Source organism: Schistocerca serialis, chromosome 3, assembly GCF_023864345.2.
Source record: "Schistocerca serialis cubense isolate TAMUIC-IGC-003099 chromosome 3, iqSchSeri2.2, whole genome shotgun sequence".
Classification (NCBI taxonomy): Eukaryota; Metazoa; Arthropoda; class Insecta; order Orthoptera; family Acrididae; genus Schistocerca; species Schistocerca serialis.
Genome location: NC_064640.1, coordinates 506865094 through 506883345, shown reverse-complemented (window position 1 = coordinate 506883345; position 18252 = coordinate 506865094). Strand labels below are relative to the sequence as shown.

The following is an 18252-nucleotide window of genomic DNA, read 5'->3' as shown; positions in this document are numbered from 1 at the left end:
TCACACGCACGGCACAGCGGACACACCAGGAACCGCGGTGTTGGCCGTCGAATGGCGCTAGCTGCGCAGCATTTGTGCACCGCCGTCGTCAGTGTCAGCCAGTTTGCCGTGGCATACGGAGCTCCATCGCAGTCTTTAACACTGGTAGCATGCCGCGACAGCGTGGACGTGAACCGTATGTGCAGTTGACGGACTTTGAGCGAGGGCGTATAGTGGGCATGCGGGAGGCCGGGTGGACGTACCGCCGAATTGCTCAACACGTGGGGCGTGAGGTCTCCACAGTACACCGATGTTGTCGCCAGTGGTCGGCGGAAGGTGCACGTGCCCGTCGACCTGGGACCGGACCGCAGCGACGCACGGATGCACGCCAAGACCGTAGGATCCTACGCAGTGCCGTAAGGGACCGCACCGCCACTTCCCAGCAAATTAGGGACACTGTTGCTCCTGGGGTATCGGCGAGGACCATTCGCAACCGTCTCCATGAAGCTGGGCTACGGTCCCGCACACCGTTAGGCCGTCTTCCGCTCACGTCCCAACATCGTGCAGCCTGCCTCCAGTGGTGTCGCGACAGGCGTGAATGGAGGGACGAATGGAGACGTGTCGTCTTCAGCGATGAGAGTCGCTTCTGCCTTGGTGCCAATGATGGTCGTATGCGTGTTTGGCGCCGTGCAGGTGAGCGCCACAATCAGGACTGCATACGACCGAGGCACACAGGGCCAACACCCGGCATCATGGTGTGGGGAGCGATCTCCTACACTGGCCGTACACCACTGGTGATCGTCGAGGGGACACTGAATAGTGCACGGTACATCCAAACCGTCATCGAACCCATCGTTCTACTATTCCTAGACCGGCAAGGGAACTTGCTGTTCCAACAGGACAATGCACGTCCGCATGTATCCCGTGCCACCCAACGTGCTCTAGAAGGTGTAAGGCAACTACCTTGGCCAGCAAGATCTCCGGATCTGTCCCCCATTGAGCATGTTTGGGACTGGATGAAGCGTCGTCTCACGCGGTCTGCACGTCCAGCACGAACGCTGGTCCAACTGAGGCGCCAGGTGGAAATGGCATGGCAAGCCGTTCCACAGGACTACATCCAGCATCTCTACGATCGTCTCCATGGGAGAATTGCAGCCTGCATTGCTGCGAAAGGTGGATATACACTGTACTAGTGCCGACATTGTGCATGCTCTGTTGCCTGTGTGTATGTGCCTGTGGTTCTGTCAGTGTGATCATGTGATGTATCTGACCCCAGGAATGTGTCAATAAAGTTTCCCCTTCCTGGGACAATGAATTCACGGTGTTCTTATTTCAATTTCCAGGAGTGTATGAGGCTGGTCACTATGGATGTTTGTCCTTGTGGATGACACAAAACACAATCTGTAAACAACATATACTGCACTCTTAACTCTGCCTTTTCATGATATGAACAAGCCATGTATCAGGGAAAAGTGACCACTTTGGACGATAGTACATGAATCCTGAATCACTTTCAATCTGCATTTCTACCCCAGCCCCCTCTCAAACACCAGCATTAACATAAATTATAAGAGCAGAAACACAAAATTAATGTTACGAAAGGTGACATACTGATCATACAAAAGAAACACACATGTTAACCATACAATGACTGAATAGATGCACTGTAAGAGTCCTTAGCAGGAAATGAAGTTTAACATTATTATTTAGTTTCAAGGCCCAGTATCAAACATTGTACTACTGATAAAACAGGGGTATTGTACATAAACAAGGCAATGAATGCATCAACTGAAATTTACCGTAACTGTATTGTTACAGATGAATCTGTAACAATTCAAAAACTAAATACATACTGTTTCAATTATGACACATATAACTAAAGATTCTTGATTAAATTTAACATTCAAATTGTTCACTTAGTATGAGTTACAGATGGTTTATGATGTTATCGTCCAATGGTCTACTACTAGCAATAAAACTGCTGGAATACTGCATTATTCATGGTACCTGAGTACTCCATTTATGTGAATCAAAGTCTGCTACTTCAATGGACTTTTCAAAATAAAATATCATGTAAACTATTATTTTTTATAAATTCCATTCACTATCCGCCATAGTTGATACAATGTATATGATACTACAATTGCAACGTTTAATGTTTTGTTCCCTTTTTCACATACATGAAGATATCTGCAGCAGTTTTATTGTAGAGCATTGGATGCATCACTGTTTCATATAAAATAAAGATTCGTTCTCTGTAACGGCATATCAGAAATTTAAAAATATGTTCTCTACAATACACGAGACACCTGTTGTAAAAACAAATGCACAATAATAATTTCCCACTACATTAAGTCTGATAATATAAATTTGGAACTTTCAGTCGTTACCTGGATGGTGTGTACGTTTAAATAGAATTATTGGCATCATCATCACATGACAAATGAAGCTTTTTGTTACACACACACACTTAAGACAGCGGAGAAGTAAAAAGTTGAGTGAGATCTTTCCGCAAAACGTTATTAGGCCCATGACTGTTTAAACATCTTGCCAATAGTCCACATCTGATACCTCAGAGTGCTCGCAGCACTTGTCATACGACAACGTTTTCGCGAAAAATGTACGCTGCTAAAAAATTGTGACTTACGCTACTGTCACAAGCAGTTGGAAATGTACGTGCATAAACATTTCAATTGTGTATAGCACCAACAGAACTAGCAGGGCAGAAACTTGACAAATGTCAATAAGATACAGCAGTAACGGTTTCCCAAAGTCTACAATGGTGCCAGCGCCGAATCTGACAGATATATTGAAGTATAAATCAACGCTCGCACATGGGGAATGAAAAGCATTCCGCAATGTCCGTAGTGAGCAGCTATATTGTGGAACATGTCAAATTGCTTTACGTCATTGGCCTTAACAATATTTTACTCCACATCACGGTAAGTTTTGTTCATTAAAAGAATATTTATAGTCCATTTAAATTTATGAGGATAACTAACATGCTGAACTGTTTTCTTCCGTTATTCTACGAAAACATTTAAAAACTGTTACAATTACTAAACTCACTCAGCATAAAGAACTGATGATAGGAGTGCGGAATGTAAACAAACAAACATACGTATTAATAGTAAACTTAACCCCACTCTCTATCGTAAACTTAAACACAACATATAACAAACACAATAACACATACTCAGAAGTTAATCCAAAGTTATCCTACACCCTGCCTTCGCTGCAATGTTCTCTACTAACATCCTTGGCTCTCGAACTGGTATGGAGATCACTGGCACAATCTAATAGTCGCGAAATTTGATGTGAAACTCTGTCTAGTTTATTTGTCCACTGCCATAACAGCACCCCACGTAACTAGCAAGTGACACTTCTCAATATGCTATGGGATGAGTGCGAATGCTAACGTTTATATTGATTTGCAACATAGTTTATACAAAGAGTGTATGTAGTGCCAAAAGAAAATCGACAATAACTAATAAATGACACTACATTTGTCATTATTTGGTTTCCTAAGAAACTCTGGGAGGTTCGAAACGGTACATTATAAGAGAGTTTATTTACGATTCTCTTACAAGTTAGAGATACTGTATGAATCATGTCGTTTTCCTTTAATAACAAAAACTTGCCAGTAAACACCAGAAGACTCGACCTTTCGCATAAAGACGTCGTATAGCCACCTAAGAAAGTGGAGTTTATTTTACTACTCGTTCAACCAAATCAGTGAATATGGAACGTAGGAAACCTGTTGGAATGTAAAGCTTTGTTCACACACGCATCTAACGTGGCGCCACAGCTTGTGGCTTGCTGTAGTGGCATCGTAAACTACCGTCCACATGGGACGCAACAAATCCTGCGGGTTGCGTCAACTGAAATCAAACGAGCGGGTATGAATGTTATAGTGCAGGTTATGTCCTCAGAGCTAGGATGACTGTTAAATACGAGGAAGACGAAACCTAAATGTTAGATCCGAAAATAGATTTCTCTCATGGATAAATCAGGGGAAACAAACACATTTATAACAAAATAATATTCAGAGAAGAAAATGCTGTCTGCAATGGCAGATTAACCAACAGCTGGCATGTATCATCGGCAGACACGCCAGTCTTCCAAGACTTTAGATCCTTACTATATCCATTGATACAGGCATTTCGAATAACTAATTTTTAGTATAACAGCTACCACATCACAATCTGGAACTATTTTCTACATGTAATGCAAAATTTATGCAATGCTTGGTCTCACAAATTACGAAGTTTCTACGACACACTTTTATGGTTAAATATATTAAGTTTCTTTATTCATCTTTTAAGACTATGGGTTATGTAATTTATTTACACACATACACACACACACACACACATACACACTGATGCTGAAAATCGTAGGTTGCCATTCGTGAAGTTCTAGAAGCTGCAAAAGTGTACCTGCCGACCATTGTTTTCACTGTTTTTTTTTAGAAATAAAAAAGACACTGAAATCGATGGTGTGCAACAGCAATTACACCACGATAACTGCGAGAGACTACTCCTGTCTAGAAATACTGCCACCAGGGAGCAGTGCTGTTAGGAAAGTGGCGCATCAAAGTTCAACCAAGCTTAACTGTTTGTGGGATGACAAAAGTTGTGTCTCTGAAGTTGCACCGCTAAAACCTGGGAGCTCACACACGCAACTGCAATGCAACTCCAATATGCTACTGCCTGTGGCGACACTTTTGTTGCGTGTGTGAACTCGGCTTAATACCTGTGTCATTTAACGTATCAAATGAGCCACAACACCTGTGGCATAAGGGAAAACCGCACAGACTTCGTAATAAATAATCAAAAGCAACGGTACTGTTTCTCAACACAAAAGAAACCGATTCTGCAGTGGTTGCTAAAACTGTGCCACAAATGGCAAGAATCTTATGCACATTCGCTTTTGAAGAAAGGTAATTACATTGACAAAATATTAGCGTATTAAAAAAGCGATTGAAGTGTAAGAACGGCCGAACCATTTGACAAATTTTAAAAATTCTTCAATGTCAAAGAAAGTGGCTATAATAATATCAACAGGAATACATGCTTCTCATGCATGAAATATGTGCTAATATTCTCTTGCTTTCAGCAGAGTAAGTTGCCAATGTAGACATATTTGAAAGTATTCATTCATGAAGAAGTTGTAGCTTATGTCATTGAATCAGTGTAATTCGACTGTCTTTATATGTATTTCACGATATTGGTGTCTTTCAGTAATTTGCTAATGCATGAAACCCAAAAATATAACAACTATATCGTTAGTTAGGTAGAATATAACTAAAAAGAAAGCATTGTCCTTGTGAACTATCAAGAATGGGGTTCCACAAGGGACGGTCTTGGGTCCTTTATTGTTCTTAATATATATTAATGACTTGCCATTCTATATTTATGAAGAGGCAAAGTTAGTTCTCTTTGCTGATGATACAAGTATAGTAATCACACCTGACAAACAAGAATTAACTGATGAAATTGTCAATAATGTCTTTCAGAAAATTACTAAGTGGCTCCTTGTAGCCGGCCGCGGTGGTCTCGCGGTTCTAGGCGCTCAGTCGGGAGCTGCGCGACTGCTACGGTCGCAGGTTCGAATGCTGCCTCGGGCATGGATGTGTGTGATGTCCTTAGGTTAGTTAGATTTAAGTCGTTTTAAGTTCTAGGGGACTGATGACCACAGATGTTAAGTCCCATAGTGCTCAGAGCCATTTGATTTGGCTCCTTGTAAACGGACTCTCACTGAATTTTGATAAGACACAGTACATACAGTTCCGTACAGTAAATGGTATGACGCCATTAATAAATATAGACCTTAATCAGAAGCATATAGCTAAGATAGAATATTCAAAATGTTTAGGTGTGTCCATTGATGAGAGATTAAATTGGAAGAAACACATTGATGACCTGCTGAAACGTTTGAGTTCAGCTACTTATGAAATAAGGATCATTGCAAACTTTGGTGATAAACATCTTAGTAAATTAGCTTACTACGCCTATTTTCACTCATTGCTTGCATATGGCATCATATTTTGGGGTAATTCATCACTGAGGAATAATGTATTTATTGCACAAAAGCGTGTAATCAGAATAATAGCTGGAGTCCACCCAAGATCATCCTGCAGACATTTATTTAAGGATCTAGGGATATTCACAGTAGCTTCTCAGTACATATACTCTCTTATGAAATTTGTTATTAACAACTAAACCCAAATCAAAAGCAATAGCAGTGTGCATAACTACAATACTAGGAGAAAGGATGATCTTCACTATTCAAGATTAAATCTAACTTTGACACAGAAAGGGGTGAATTATACTGCCACTAAAGTCTTTGGTCACTTACCAAATAGTTTCAAAAGTCTGACTGATAAGCAATAAGTATTTAAGAAGAAATGAAAAGAATTTCTGAATGACAACTCCTTCTACTCCATTGAGGAATTGTTAGATATAAATTAAGAAAAAAAGAAAAAAACCAAACAAAATAATTATAAGAAAATAAATAAATAAAAAAGTTGTTATATTAACCTAATTATGTTGTTAAATTAACTTAATTATGTCATGTATTGGAAAATTTGACTCGTTCCACATCATTACGAAATATCGTATTCATGATCCATGGAATTAGTATTAATCTAATCTAATCTAATCTGTGACACATGTGACTGTCTACTTTCTGACTGCTTGTAGCGCTAGTGTCGCTCCAGCTGTCAAATGGTAACAATTTTCGCACTATAGAGTTTTATGACTGTGTGTATTAGACTGCGCCACTAGGTTACCGTGAACTCGATGTGCACAATGTGGCAAGACTTGCCATTTGTTTTGCCACAAATCTGTTGTACACAATAAGTGCTCCAGCTTGGCAGTTGAACTAGCTGAGTACCCGGCATTGCCTGGGTATGTGTTCATTTCAATCTTCCATTAGTCCATCTCCTTTGTCCCCTCTCTCTGTCCATTTCCTCTTTCACCCCCTCTCTCTCATTTACCTCTCTGTCCACATGGTCTACCCCACCGACTCTCTGTCCATCTCCTCCTGCCCCTTTCTATCTCCATCTCTTCCTACTCCTCCCTCTGTCCATCTGCTCCTCCCCCTCTCTCTGACCATCTCCTTCTCCCTCAGCCTGTCCATCTCCTCCTCTTTCCTTTCTCTGTCCATCTCCTCCTCCCCTTTCTTTGTACATCTCCTCCTTCCCTTCCTCTCTGTCTATATCTTTCTCCCCCAGTCTCTGTCCATTTCTTTCATCCCCTCTCTCTACCTATCTTTCCCTCCCCCATCTCAGTTCATCTCCTCCTCTTTCCTCTTTCCGCCCATCTCCTGCTTTCCCCTCTCTTTTTAGTTTCCTCCTCCCCTCACTCTTTCCATCTCTATCTGTGTCTATCTGCTATTCCCCTGTCTGTCTGTTCATCTGTTTCTCTCATTCTCTTTCCACATCATCACCCTCATTCAAATAGGAAGCTGGTGATTCTTACCCCCACAGTATTTCTTTGAGGACCTTAATTAATATGTGTACCAAATTTGGTTGAAATCATTTGAGAGGTTTGGGATTGTTATGACTTCCTTTACACACAATGTGGTTCTTTAGCCAATACAGGATTGAGGAACACGTGCTGTTTATGAACAGAGAAGTCAGATATCAATTTATTCTACGTGTAATATCAAAGATTAAAAATAATACATAACTTTTTGTTGAAGTTGCAGTGTCACTCACTAACAGTAGCTTAGAATGCTGAGACATATACAGATACTGCAGATTTACACACCAGTCAATCTTCAGTACAATGACTATTCAGTAGATCTGGAGTCCTGGCCACTATGAAAGTCTGTAAATGTTATTCACCTGGCAAACACAGGAAAATGGGGTCAGTGTGTGCATGGATGCTCGAACTTAAGTACACCAGCTGCTGAAGCTCCAGGGAGGATGCTTGCATCTCATTGGCAGCAGCATAATCGTTGATGGCAGTGCCCTTGTCCCACAGTGGCGGTTGTAGAAAACGCAGTGGTGTAACTTGTGGCGTGCATACTTGAAATTGCGGTTGACTGGATAGTAGCCTATAATGCAAGGACTAGCTTTTTACCCATGACTTTGTCAGTATATGCATATGTCACATATACAGGGTGGAGAAAAATTGTCACGAAATTTTAACCCTGGACAGCTGACGCCACTAGGAACCAAAATTACTAATGTTGTGTAGGTCGACAGTGCACAGTTTTTAAACAACGGAAACTTGGCGCCACTCACTCCGATTGGCCGTGGGATTGCCCTGTTGCCATTCGTTGGTTGACAGGCAGCGCTATGGTGGTCCGTTCATGTGCACAAACATGCCTCGCCCCATCACTGTCCAAACATGATATGCACAAATGTCGAATAGGTCTTGATGTTTGTCTCCACCTCAAGTCAGAGCCATTCACCCATAAGCTTTGCTTTGGAGCACACACAGGTCACCTGCGATTTAGTCATACAGTAAGCATGGCGGTACAGTATTCGTTTGAAGAACAACGAAAACCGACGGTAATGCACCTGTAGCTCGACCGTCATTTGAGGAACGATACCCAGCAAGACGGTGCCCACACACGCAAACGTTTACAGCAATTCACCGGCAACGTGGTGAAACAAGCTCATTAGAAGGATATCATGGTGATGCTAAAAGACCTTGAACACAACCGGATGCTGCATTTGAAGAGACTGTTCTTGAGTGCTTCGAGGAAGCACCTATGACAAGTACTCGAGCAGTTGGATATGACATGGGGGTCACTCATTGGTTAGTGTGGGAGGTTTTGAGGGATGACAGCCAGCATCCATTTAGTTTCCACCCTGTCCAACACCTATATCCTGTGGCGGACTATGATCTCAGGCTGGGGTTTTGCCAGTGGTTTCTGTGACATATATCACAATATCCCGACTTCCCCACCATTGTGTTGTTTACCGACGAGTGCATCTTCCATCGGGATGGCATTTACAACACTCAAAATGTTCATTACTGGGCAAGGGAAAATCCTCACCTCACTTACGCTCACGGACACCAGGAACGATTTTAGCTCAACATTTGGGCAGGCATTGTGGGTGGCCATCTGATTGGGCCAGTCCGTCTACCTCCTCGACTTACCAGGGAAAATCACCTTCACTTTTTGCAAGAAACTCTCGCCGGTCTGTAGGAAGATGTTCCCCTGGACATGCATAAGCTATGCATGTGGTTGCAGCATGATGGGGCGCTCGCACGCAACAGTCATGCTGTGCGCAGATATTTAAATTAGCTCCTTGATAGCCGGCTAATTGGTAGAGGTGCTCGTAGTACATAGTTTCCCATGATCACCAGACCCCACGCCAATGGACTTTTTCCTGTCAGGATTCTTCAAGATTCTAGTTCACCCACCCAGGCACAAACCACCTAGAAACCAAAAGAAATTAATGGATCGCATTCAACATGCCGCCAATCACATCAGGGCAATGCCAGAAATCTTTAAAAGAGTTCGGCAAAACACCATTCGACGATACAAAGCTTGTGCCGTGTCAGAGGTATGCCAGTCTGAGCACCTTCTTTAAGTAAACAATCTCCTAGCTACAAAAAAGGCCCTTTTCAGGGCTGACACAATTTGTAAAAGACTTTCTGTATATGAACTAACAGCTGTTGATGGGTTTCTTCCCAGTATGTTTTATCTTGAAACTACAATGCATGTGTCAGGACCTAGGCGGATTCACCCCCAGAGTGGAAGGCTGGCGCGCTATCGCCGAGCGTGTGGGCTGTCGTGGATACATCGCGATCTCTGGCAGGAAAAGCATTCGCAGTTGTGCATTGTCGAGAGTATCTGGCAACATGGCACTCCCATGGCCAATCAGAGCTCATAGCATTAAGTTTCCATAGTTTAAAAATTGTGCATTGTCGACATAAACAACATTAGTAATTTTGGTTCCTACTGGCATCAGCTATCCAGGGGTAAAATTTCGTGACACAATTTTTCCCCGCCCTGTATTCAACATTTTTCATACGTATTTGTACATGTATTTCACCTGTAGGGAATTTCACCCGGCACATTCATGTTCACGCAGCTCTATGTTTGTGATGTTGTATCGCCTGAAATATGAGTTGTATGTATCTGTGCTGGTACAGTCAGTTGTATATGTGAGTACTGCCTGCAAAATATATCATGAATACAGTTAGTAGAAAAGAAGTAATCAAATAAAATTACGTGCTTCATATGACAACTTTACTGCACGAAAAGCGAAAATGCAGTAAGCGATAAACTTTTTACCTTTCATCATTTTTTGGGGTTTCGTGTGAGAAAATGTTTCATAAGTGTTTGAAAATATATGTGAAGTTTGGTGCAAGTCACTAAGTGCTCGCATTCTCAGATACTGGATGATTAAATCATTGGGTATCCATGCATTTTGGGCTATGTTGCTTTTTCACTCCCACCGCTATACCTGTGATAGGTAGGTGGTTCTCAACCCAACAGCAATTCTTTTCAGACTGATCATGCTGCTTAACAAAATAAGTTAGAAGGGAAAGGACTCCTAGGTGTTCAAAATGAATGACATAGATCATGTCTCAGCAATTGGCAAGCAAACTTCAGAAAAATTCTGTGATGGCAAGAGCCATTTTATAACAGTATTAGACAGAGCAATGCTTCAGTCATTATGAGACACTCCATTGGTGGCTCTAACTCCGTGCTCCACAGGAAATGAACTCACAATAAACAATGAAACAACTATACACTTTCTCATATGGCACCACAAGTAACAGAATTATCAGTCCTTGGAGAAAAAGAAAATGATGACCATTTGAAATTCCTGCCTAGATATCTGCAAAAAATTTAAAATGGAAGTATATATACTTAGTGTTACAGCAAAATTGTGAATTATCTCGTACATGAGACAAATAGTGAAATCACTTATAACAGAGAAACAGTAGTGGCAGTACATCATGCATATTTTCAGTCTGCAGTCAGCTATGGAGCACTCTTCTGGAATAATATGCCCTGTAAACAAACTTTATTGAAAACTCAAAAATCAATCATCAGAATTATCTGCAACAGAGACAAGACTCATGTCCTTCTCTATCTCTTAATTAAAACTCAGAGCCCATGATATTTACAATTTTTATAAGTGAATATTCTGTAATATCAGACGCTTATTAATAAAACACTTCCTCGCATAAATATGGAACAAGGAATGACCGTAATATTCAAGCCTTCTAAACTACAATACACACTAGTGCCAGAAAGTAACACACATTACAAAATTTTAGTCAAGAAGTCTAAAATCAACATACTGCTGAAACAGGAGAAATACCCAGACCTCCCACAAAAGTACAGATCAATCACACTGCAGTTTGGTACATACAAACTATTTGATCAATTGATACGAAATAAAACAGCATCAGTAACTGATATGTAAATCCCAGCGGAAGAAGTTAGATTCTTTCTCACTGGTGACAGTAGTGATCAGTCCCCTCATTACCCACATATCTGGAAACTGGCTTTTTGATGAAAGAAATAAGTGCTGCTGTCTTACTAATAACGTGTAGCTAGTGGCTTTTAATGAAACTGATCAAGACAATACCATGCCTAAAGATCATTTCCTTATAGGGTAAAATATAGAATACTCGTGTGTTCCAAATTTACTCCAATCAAAGACAGAGTAAATTACACAAACTGAAATTGCTTCCCTTAAGATTCACTTCTCTACCTTACACTGTTCAACTTATCTACCAAAGCACCAGCGCCCCACGAAATTATAGTTGTTGATCTTTTTTGTCTAGTAGTTCAATTAACTATACTTTTCGGGGATATATTGACAGAGGCCTTGCATGTATTGGGCAAGTATCAAGAGATGGAAGGTGAAACTGAATCCACTGATGGCATAAAATGCAGCATTCCATCTGAGCAACAACTATGCACTCTAGTGCCCACAAATGATATTTTAGAAAGTGAATTGGAATGAAACAGTTATCCAAAGTGTCTTGCAGACATGTGTAGTCCTAAAGCACAGACTGCCAATCAAACAGCGCAGTGCTGCGAAATGGCATCAAGAAGACACTGACCCACATGCCAATGGGAAGAGCGGGCAGTGCTATGCCTCCAAGAAGACAGAGTTCAGTATGCCCTGTTAACTCTAACTGAACCAGCTACGCATCGCTGGTGGGCTCCAGTTCGGTCACAGACTTTGAGGGCATCAGTACTGAGTGATATGAAGACAATACTTAGCCTGCATTCTGTGATTAGTACTAGTGTATAAATGTACCTGCATGTAGGTTGCACAAGAAGCACGTCATAATAAGAAGATAACTCATGTTTCTTTCCTTCTTACAAATAAAGGATTATATGAATTTGAAAGTGGTATTTATAGATCATTTTGGATTCCTGGCACCGCCCATCGCAACTTCTCTCCTTCCTTATTTGTGTTGGTGCTGATTACCACAGTAATTGTGTTCTTTCTTGCAGACCAGCCGCAACGCTTCCGCTATTTTATGTATTTGCCTTGCTTCCAATTACTTTGTGCCGCTCCTCTCATTAAAATGGCTTCTGTCTCGCCTCCTACACCACCTGCACCTATGCCTCCGGTGACTGCTGGCTTTGATCTAATCCAGTTTCAGAACCACTTAATGTGGGGTTGATGGTGACAATCCAACATCTCATTAATGGATGAGCCACTGCTGCATCAACTCCACCACAACAGTCACCCAAATCCAAGGCACTGTCTCCGCGCATTCCACTGTTTCGAGCTTTCAATGGGCAACAAGAGGAATGGAACGAGTACTACGCTCAGTTCGACGCTCATTGTGATTCACTTCAAGTGCAAGGTAACGTGAAACTTTCTTATTTCTTGTCATTGCCTGGCACAGGAGTGTAAACTCCTTGTTCAGGAGTTATTCTCGACTAATTGGCCGGAGTTTCTGGTTTTTGAAGATTTAGTTTCAGTCCTCACTAAGTATCACAAGAATCAGGTACTGTTTGCTGCAGCTCATTGTAATTCACATCAAGTGTAAGGTACGGTGAAACTTTCTTATTTCTTGTCACTGACTGGCACAGGAGTGTAAACTCCTTGCTCAGAAGTTATTCTCGACTAATTGGCCAGAGTTTCTAGTTTTTGAAGATTTAGTTTCAGTCCTCACTAAGTATCACGAGAATCAGGTACTGGTTGCTGCAGCTCGTTACAGGTTCTTTCGATTGCGGAAAAAGCCAGAACAGATATACCGTCAGTGTGTCACTGAACTTCAAGGTTTGACATGACAGTATAGTTTTCAGTGTAGCTGTTGACAGTATTACAGTGACGCAATGATTCGTGATGCAGTTATCAACAATGTGCTTGGCAGTAGGATTCGCGAACAAATTCTCAAGCATTGTGATCCTGTTTTGCCAAGTGTTACAAATTATTGAACATCACGACTTGTGTGATGTGGAAAACTATGAGGTAAGTACCGTCTGCAGTCTAATGCAAAGTGATAAACAGGTATGGTCTTGTGACCAACCACCATGCGCAAACAGGTCGCCACGCCATGGACAGAGTAAACAAGTTTCAACGAGTGTGTCTGATGTGAAATCATGTTCCCGCTACTTTTCCACACATAAGAGACAAAATTGCCCTTCGTGCAATGCTTGTGAGCAGTCTGTGTGTTTGCAACAGAAAAAGAACTCTACCCACATTCATTCTTGTAAGCGAGGAGCACCTTCCCACTCAGTGAATGTAGTTTTCTTCTAAACTGGCTACTGGCACTAGTAATGAACAATTTCAGGATGTGCCTCCACACCCTCCTCCCCCCTCCCCCCCCCCCCCCCCCAAATGCTGTGTAATGACAGTCACAGAAACTGGTTGTGAACTGAGTCATTGCCAGACGCTGTGTGCGACTTCAGTTACACACTTGTGCTTCCATTACAGTGCTAATCATGCCACTTGTGAACAGTTGGGTTAGCCACAGTTGATTAAATCTTGCAGGCAACTTACTGCGTATAGCTGTCTGGGTATTACAGTGATTGGTACATGTAGTTTGCCTGCCACATTCCAGTCTCATGGCAGAACAGTGACAATTACAATTTTGCGTTCACAGAACTGCGAAAATATTTATGGGCTAGATTCATTTGATGTGTTTGGTCTTCGTATTTAGGGCAATGTACTTTCTGTTTCTGTTTCAACCCAAATGACAGCGTTACTTAATTGATGGATTATTCCGATTTATTTTCTGAAGGATTTGGCAGAGTAAATCATTTTGTTGCACACATTACAATGGGCACGTCCCATCCCTCTTGCACTTAGAGACAAAGTTGCAAGTAAGCTTAAGGAATGGTAAGACAATGGTGTTATTCCTTCTATCCAGGCTAGTGAATTGGCTTCTCCCTTAGTAATCTTACTAAAGCCTTCTGCAAAACTTCATCTTTGTGTTGACTTTAAATCCACTGTGAACTCACAAATAATAATTGATACTTACCCATTGACTCACCCCTAGGAATTAATAAACAGGGTGGTGGAGGCCGCTATTTTTAAAAATTGACTTCCTCGATATGTATTTGCAAATTCCACTACATGAGGAATCTCAGAAAGTGCTTGTGCCCAGCACGCATTTAGGATCGTTCAACTTTTTGCGCTCACCTTTTGACACTGCTTCTGTGCCTGCTTAATTCCAGCGCCACTTACAACAGCTTACTGCAAGAGTTCTCTTCTGTTCAAATTACTTGGGCGATATTGTGGTGTCACAATGCACACAGGAGGAGCATATCCGTAACCTCCATAGGCTTTTTCCCAGTACTTTCAGCTGCACGTTTGAAGTGTTGCCTGTGCAAATATGCCATTTTTCGGACAAAATTTCGGGACTTAGTCATGTACTTAACAGCCAAGGTGTTCATCACCTTCACTTACATTTGCTGGCCATCTGGGACCTCTTTACCATGCAGAAAGTGACGGAATTCCTGTCACTTCTCATGAAGTTGACGTGTTCTATCTGTTTTACCCCAACATAGCTCAGATAGCGGCTGCATTGCATCGTTTGCGCTGGAAGAACGTGACTTTTGTTTGCACGAAAGAGTGTTAGGATGCATTCCAAATCCCAGGTGCTGATGAAAGTATGAAAATATATCTGCACATTTTGTTTGGTTGACATTATACATTCTGTGACTGCTGTTAATGAGATAACAAACAAGTCATGCATCACCGCTTCCAGATGCTGAGGGCAGGTTCAAACGCGCGTTCTGTGTTTCCTTGTCACTTCTGACATGTTTACACATTCTGTTTTACCGACGCTATCACTGTATGGGCGAGTTACCTCCATACGTCAGTGAAAAAAAAAGTATCGAGTATTTGTTATAAAATCTACAAGCCCAGTTGAGAACAATCCCTTGCAAAACAGTCTCGTTTCGATATAGTGAAACTCTTATAACAATTATGATTCTTATGATCACATGTTTCCCGTTGCACAGTGATGAAATTGTGCTCATTGCACACATCACCCTGCTATATATAAACATAAATAACTTGAGTATCAAATGAGGTACTGTTCTCCTTTCAATTTTAAATCATATATCGATATCTCATCTACATTTCATACACAGTAATATAACAGATAAAACCAACCACATTCAATGTGTACACAGTGTGTTTCTGTCTTTATAAACTGATTAAACATTTCTGTTTTGGTTTACTTAATTCGATGCAGAACAGTAACTATCAGAAAAACAGAAAGAAATTAAGTCCTTCATAGAGAGAAGGCATCAGGCTTTATGAAACGCAAAGAACAGATTTTTTTTCACTGAATAGACTTCTTACCACAGCATGATGTTTTTCACAATAGTCAGAACTTCATCTCTCAGCAAGGGTTACCATCAGGCAAGCAGTACGGTGACAACATAGTCACCCTCAGCACGGAATTCGAAGTGCACATCTCATGCAGTCAAAGTGTTAAAAGACAGGCCAGAAACGTTTTTCAACAACACAATATGGAACAACAGTTTTGACACTGTAACATGACCTAATAGCAACAGAGCAATGGCAACTACATGGTAATACCTCAGACATTGAAGTATACATTAAAATATAATTCAACTAGAATAAGGAACCAGCTGTACCAAATAGTAACATTATCTCAAATAATATGACCATCATAATCTAAGCCTACTACTATTGTTGTACATCATAAACATGTCAGTCATAGTATAGGAGCTACCACAGTGTTTAAATGTCAGGAAACAAATGATGTTCCAAACTGTTCATTCCCTGGTTGGCCCTTGCACTGTCAAATGATGCCACACATGATGACCTCTGTGGGCACACGTGCACAGTGAATCTATATAAAATGAAATATCTACAAGTATGTGAGCTCTGGATGTTTCCATTTACTGTACAGTCCAACAGAAAGACACAAAACACGATTGTACACAATGTATGCAACAATCTTGAGGGGAGAATGCAGTACTTCAGAATGATTGTTAATATAATACACAACATTTCTTTCAAAATTACGTGAAAGACAGTGTCTATGTCACATTCAGGACAGTCAGTTAATCTGCATAGTTGATTGCTAGCACATGTAATAGTCGACATAATTTTGCTTGAACATGTTAGAAAGGTTACAAGGGTGCAGTTTGCACTGGAGATGAAATAAACCAACCAATGATTATATATATTACAGGCAAAGATAGACAAAGTGCTGATGTCTCCATGACAGGGCACTCTCAACCACAAAGTAAACCAAATCTCAAGCATATCAAATTTTAATATCTGAAACTGTTGTGGCAGTTAATAATACAGGCAATGTTCACTGTGTATATTGATATACAATGAACACAAATGAAGTGTGGCACTCATTCACTAAGCTATAGCATTTCTTGATCAAAAAATAGACTGATTTGTTAAAAATAGTGTTCTCTGCTGTATCTGTTGCTAATTACCATTGCCAGTGTCACATGGCTGTAGCTGCCACTGAAGATGAAGTAAACCAACAAATGGTACCTAGTTGTAGATTTAGTTCACTTATGTCAGTTATCCCAGGTGTAACGTAAGTATGAAACTACATCTGCACATTTTGTTGGATTGATATTATGAATCCTTCACCACTTCCAGATGCTAAGGACATGTTTAAATGTGGCTTCTGGGTATCCTTGACACTTATGACATGTCTGTCGATTGAGTTCAGCGCACCCTATCACTGAGCAGAATTGTTACCATCATTTCTCATTAATGAGAAACGTTTTGATTACTTGTTATAGATTATACATGCCTCGTTTTGTGCAATAATTTGCAAGAAGACATCATTTGGAGATACTTAAATATTTATGAAAGCTGTGGATTGTTATGACCACATTTCCAGTTGCACAGGGTGAGATTCTACGTCTTGGAAGCGACTCCCCCCTCGATACAAACGTCAATAAATCGAGTATCAAACGCGGTATTGTTCTCCTTTCAATTATAAATCAAATATCGATATCTTATCTACATTTCACACTCAGTAATCTACGAGATAAAGTTAACCACATGCAAGGTGTATGCAATGTGTCTCTATCTCTGCAAACTGATTAAACATTTGTGTTTTAGTTTATTTAATTTGATGTAGCACAGCAACTACGAGCGAAAACGGAAAGAAATTAAGTCCTTTACCGAAAGAATATAAAAGATAGTAAAACGTGCAAAGAACATATTTTCTTCACTGAATAGATTTCTTAGAGTCGTTTGTTAAGTTTTTCATAGTAGTCAGAACTCCACCTCTCAGCATGGGTACCAGCATTAGGCAAGCAGTGCAGCAACAACATAGCTGTGCTCAGCAGATATGTTAGAGTCAAAGGGTTAAAGACAGGTCAGAAACTATTTTCAACAAGACTATATGTCACTACAGTTTTGACACCAAAGTACGATGAAATAGTATGACAGGAATGGGAACTACACATTAAGCCTCAGGCATTAAAGTATACACTGAAATTCATTTCAGCTAGCATAATAAAGCTGTTGTACTAAAGAATGGCATTATCTCAAAGAATTTGTGTAATTTGACCTCATTATCTAAGCCTACTTCTACTGTAGCTTATCAAATATACTGTGCAAAACTTTTGTGGCTGTAAATAACAATGCAATGAACAGAAATGAAATGTGGCACTCATTTAGTATTAGTATAGTATTTTTTGATCAAAAAGTAGACTTGTTTTTTGTAGACAGTGTGTTCTGCTATGTCTGATGATAATTGCCATTGCCAATGTCACAAGGTTGTAGCAGCCACTAAATTTTAACTAAACGTACAAATAGTACCTAGTTGATGAAGATTTAGTTCATTTTATCTTCTTTCC

At 40.7% G+C, this 18252-nt stretch overlaps 1 protein-coding gene across 2 annotated transcripts in view; it reads right to left on the bottom strand.

The window, feature by feature from the left end:
* The window catches only part of LOC126470390 (SPRY domain-containing protein 3-like), a 199134-nt gene extending 195952 nt beyond the window's left edge, over positions 1-3182 (bottom strand). Inside the window, exon 1 of one of the 2 annotated variants that reach the window (XM_050098231.1) lies at positions 3049-3182. The gene's annotated coding sequence lies outside the window, so the exon portion shown is untranslated. Of the gene's footprint in view, positions 1-2369; positions 2915-3048 lie in introns of those variants that run through there. The other variant, XM_050098230.1, reaches the window with a different exon arrangement.
* Positions 3183-18252: the final 15070 nt, after the last annotated feature.